The sequence below is a fragment of the Melitaea cinxia genome, chromosome Z, assembly GCF_905220565.1.
Source record: "Melitaea cinxia chromosome Z, ilMelCinx1.1, whole genome shotgun sequence".
Classification (NCBI taxonomy): Eukaryota; Metazoa; Arthropoda; class Insecta; order Lepidoptera; family Nymphalidae; genus Melitaea; species Melitaea cinxia.
Genome location: NC_059424.1, coordinates 4,078,277 through 4,083,976, shown reverse-complemented (window position 1 = coordinate 4,083,976; position 5,700 = coordinate 4,078,277).

Genomic DNA, 5,700 nt, shown 5'->3' with positions numbered 1-5,700 from the left:
TAATAATCTGTCACACATTAAACATTCACAATAATAGCAATGTTATTAAATTTGGAAGAACAAGACATGTAATTGTCGACTTAACTTTCTTGAAAGATGTATGTTTTTAATTGTATATTAATTTCAGGAACATTGTATTTAACTTATATAATGTCCGCATGAGATAAGATTGGTTGATTAGATTGGTTGTATATATAGCTGTTTCGGTATTAATTGTAGAGTATTAAGTAGGCAGTTAGAGCTAAGTTAAGACCGTCGTCCATGAAACCTAAATTATTACTTTCATATAATATCTTAAAAAATGAAATAATCGAAAATTGTTAGTTGACTCAGTATACTTAGGAGCCATCGATATGATATTAGCCAACAATACACGTTTACTTAATCGCACGGTGTAATCTTATACTCGTAATATACCTAATATGTACGTCAAGAGGTTACAAGCGTCTGTCAACGCTCATATAATTTTTGTTTCTATATAACACACACACACACACATCTGTTCCTTGGGTAAGCAACTTAATGCTTGTATATGTGTAGATATATGCAACAGCCAACTGATATAGCTACAAATTTTTTTCTGTATATATTAACCCATACTCAGGTAGGAATTAAGCAATGAGTGAAGTGGAGTAGAAAATAGGGCTACTACAAACTGCGTCAACGGGTTAATATTATTTATATAAGTTAATGTACGTCATAGTTATGACCAGCAAATGGCGTTTTCGCATCAGTGTCCCATAAAGCAGGAGGAACACTAAGATATTGTTGGGGTAAACACGGGGCTAAAGAGGAATTACTGTCCGCCATCACATAACTACGAGTTAACTTTAATTACAACAACCGACATTAATAATACGCCGCATATGAGGGACAACGGCGTACAGTCGCCTAGTCGGGGAGAAAGCGTTAGCTGTGTTAAAGATACATATTGTGATTCAGATGATAATACAGTAATACGATTTAAAAAAGGTGATTCGAAACCGCCGGTACGACGCTAGTCGGTTAATGAACATAAAATGTGGTATATGACTTTTTTCTTTTAATTGTCTTTTAATATGCCGACTTTAAAGTAGTAATTAGATAATAAAATAATACATTAAAAATGTAATTTCATGCGTATTCCAGAGCCATAACAAGTTGGTGTTAACGCTTTTGTTACAACAATAAAACATAAGTTTTTTTTTAATGAACAGAAATATTATGTTACGTTATAAAACTCTTATTTAATACTTGTTGAAAAGACTTGTTTCCATTTATACTTGCATCTTACATTGATTTGTAATGTCTCTTGAAGTTGTTACTTGATCTTGCTAAGTTTTTTCATGAATAGATCATGCGTATGTTTAAATGTTAATATTATGTGATTATAAAAATATTTTAAGCCTTTTTACATACAAATTTGTTACTCGACAGTGTTTTAGCGATTTTCTAACATAAAAATAATTGTAACTATGGTGAGATCACTGAAAAAATGTATAAAAGTCAGTAATAATTTCTTGGTGTGAAAAAAATAGTCTTAAAATTATTTAGAGTATCTTAGGTAACAGTAATATTTACCTAGTTATGAAAAAAAAACACTCACATCTGTTCATTATCTAGCTTTATTACTTTATCAAAAAATAATCAGAACTTATAAGGTTAAAAATCATCACTTGACAAATTAATAACAATTTTAAAGAGAAATAAAAGACAAATACATTCATGAAACAAAAAAAAAGTATTCAAATCATATTTTAGTTAATTTGACATTGCCAAGTACAAAGCGAGATTATCATTACTGTTTAAAAAACAGTTTGTTTGTACCAAGACGCGCGCTTTAGTCACACTTGTTCCGTAGAGAGGAGTGAGTGAAGTGAAAGCGAAGCATTAGCGGTAGGTGCACAGGGATTTATTGTTTTTAATAATAACGCGAAGCCGTCACAAAGAGAACAAAAGTCTGCGTGGGACGGAGCTCGAGCGCGAGTGCGCTAATGATGGATGCGGCAGTTAAAATTATTTATTTAATTACGGAATTGAATACAATTCTACACGAAGTGCGTTACGATATTTAAACATTAATCTTTACTCGTCAACATAATGATTCCACTGTGCACTGAAACAAATTTTATTTATTTACTAGCTAACCCGGTGAATATTGTTTTTCCGCATAAAAATTTTTCATCTTGAACCCTATTGCGCATCTGTGGATGAAACTAAAAATACTAATATCATTTTCAAAAAACGAGGGTGTTGGTAGAAAGATGAAAATTTAGGAATTTTATATTTTTTGATGAAAATTGTTAAAAATTAAAAAAAATATATTCCATATCTACCCGAGTAGAAATTTTTTCGTCTTCCTTAGAAGGACCGGACCAGGCATGTCTGATCAGGACTAGATATAAGGCATGTAACGCAGATGATTGGTCTGGACCTAATCAGGATGAGGTGAGATTTCCTGATCGGGTCCAGATCAGGAAATCTCATCTCATCCTGATCAGCCGGTTCGGTCCGGTCCTTTCAAAAAACACGAATGTATATTCTTGAAAAAATTGTTTAACAAAAAAAAAAAGCGAATTGATATTATAAATATGTTACTTAACATAATTATTATGATATTTATTTCCGTTTATTTTTTTCAATGTATTATTTATTTATGTTTTTTCTTTAAATATTAATTATTTTTATTTATTTTTATGTTATTAATTAATTATTATTATTAATTAAATTTTATTTATTAACTTATAATAATTAACTAGGTACTAATTAACTATTTCCTATTACTTACGACTGCTCGCAACTTTTGTGGTCAAATTTTTCCGAAACGGCTCGATTAATTCTTATGTTTTTTATTTTAGTATATTTATTAGCGATGAGATTAAAGTATATATCAGATCGTCAGGTGGTTATTAGGATGTCTCGATCTAGATTTGATTTTCTTGAAAAAAGTTCAAAATTATATAACTAGTCTGGCCATAAGTACTATTACATACAAACTTTTCTTTTTTTTCAACTTTTTAATTAATTTGAAATTGGAACACGATTATTATTTTAAAAACTTATTTCGATTTTGCGCCATTTCATATATTTTTTCGTGTTCATTATCAAATTACAATATGGATGGGGTATTAAAAAAATAGGATTGCAGTGATCATTTTCCACAAAGTGGGTATGGAGCCGTCGATCATATTCCAGACACTTCTAAGCTTGGTATCAGCCGTATGTTCGTATAACTTACTATCAACAGATACAGTAACACTTCGTCTGTCGAAGACCAGAAAAGATCGGTGCGGCTGCGTGTTGTTAGAACTACAAATGCTGTTAATGCTGTTAAAGCCAGAATTCATCGAAACCCCATTAGGAAGCAAAAATCGTATCGCAAGAAATGAAGATTCCCGCTAGGACTCTGTCGTGTATTATAAAACAAGACCTGAAGCTCGGTACTTATCGCCGATATACAGGACATGCCTTAAATCAATTTTTACAATTAAAGAGAGTGGATCGATCAAAACGCCTTCTGTCGCGATATGTAGGCGAAAAGAACACAGAAATATCCTCTTTACCGATGAAAAAATTTTCACGATTGAAGAACACTACAATAAGCAGAATGATGAAGTGTACGCTCACTGTTCTAAAGAAGCTGCTCAAGTTGTCGGAAAGGTACACGTGGTCATCATCCTGCATCAGTGATGGTTTGGTGGGGCGTATCAAGGACTCACAAAACTACATTTTTGTGAAAAAGGAGTGAAAACTTCAACCAAAGTGTATCAAGATACAGTCTTGGATGATGTTGTGAAACCTCTCAGCAATACACTTTTTAAAAATATACCGTGGACTTTCCAGCATGACTCTGCATCTGGTCACTAGGCACGAACTACCCTAGCCTGGCTTGAAACCAACGTTCCGGACTTTATAAGTTGAAGACTGGCTCTCATCTAGCCCAAATCTCAACCCTTTAGACTTCAAATAATGGTCAGTTTTAGAGGACATGGCCTGCTCTAAACGACACGGCGACATTGAGTCTCTTAGAAAATCTTTGGAGCAAGCAGTGCGGAAATTTCCCTTGGAAACAGTGCGCACTCCATTTGTGGCCAAACAGATTAAAGGCCTGTATAAAAGCTAAAGGTGGCCATTTCGAATAGAGTATTTTTTATTTTTTGCTGAGACGTTGATAAATATGTAGGTATCAATTTTAATAATATTTTACATTACTTCATTTAAAAAAATGTATTTTCATTTGTAACAGAAATTATGGCTGGACTAGGTATATATGAAGAATTAGTCTATATGTAAACAAAAAAATTATCAGTCCATCACATGTTTTCTAGTGATAAAACATGAAAATAGTAATGTGGGATGTGAATTATTATTTAAAATCCTATTAGGTTAATTTATTTTAAAGAATCATTTAAATTTTAATTTAAATAACAATATGTTCTGATCTTATAATATACTGTACAAAATACGATTAATATATCGGCGTACATAAAGTATGTAGTACTTTTTATAGTTTCATGGTTACAGCTCGAAGTTCTGCTGAAGCGTTCCGTGGTCGCAATATTAACATTCGTAGTTGCCGAAGTTATCGTCTGTCAGCCATATGCACGCTACTGTACGCTTTAAGCTCTCGTGTCAAGTGCCAAAATCGCTTGCGTTGTTTTCATTTTCTTTTTACGTTCAATCATGTACGATAATAAGGTAAATCTGGGTTGCTCATTTAATTTTTTATTTCGCATACGTCGTTCATTTTAAAAATTAAAATAATAATTGTATTTAATGCAAAGTTTCATAAATGTTTTGGTGGAATAATAATTAATTTATATTTGTATTAGAAATTTGCAAAGCAATAATTTTTATATGGAATAGAACAATTTACTTACATATTAGTGATAATCATATTATGATTGTAAGAAGAAAACGTTGGTCGATAAAGACAAGACAAACGCTGAAAAAATATAATTTTAATAGTTACTGGACATTTATGTAATAAATTAAAGAATTCCGATATATATCTTATTATTCTTTTACCACGAACTAATCTATCTTTTATTCTCTAAATAAAAAGAAAACGCGACTTATATACCGACGATTGTTTTTTGGTACATTTTATTGTAAACATGTTGTATAGAATTCAGAATATCATTTAACAGATATTGCAACCGAAACCGAGTTGTCAATATTTTGCCAAATCCTATTTGGCAGAATTGGATATGCATCTAAACGATAACCTAACCGACAAACTGGCAGTGCGACACTGAAATTAATAGAAAATGAAATTATACGCATATTATACGGATGTTACATGTAGTTACTGAGTAAAATGTCAGATGCATGTTATATCTACCCAGCGTGGTCACTATGGGTAACACATGTTATCTGACCTGTTTTTCATTTTTATCACCAAACTTTACTCAAACACAACGAACTCTATATATGTACATGTACTTTATGTATGTGCAACCCGTGAAGTTTATTAGTTTTGATTCAGCCTGTAACACCCCATTGCTGTGTGGTTACGGCAATGAAGAATATAGCCACCCCCTCTCTTCCCGTGGGTGTCGTAAGAGGCGACTAAGGGATAACATAGTTCCACTACCACCTTGGAACTTAAAAAAGCCGACCGATGGCGGGATAACCATCCAACTACTGGCAATGAAATACACAGGCCGTAAACGGGCAGCAGCGTCTTTGGTGCGACAAAGCCAGCCCTGCGGTCACCAA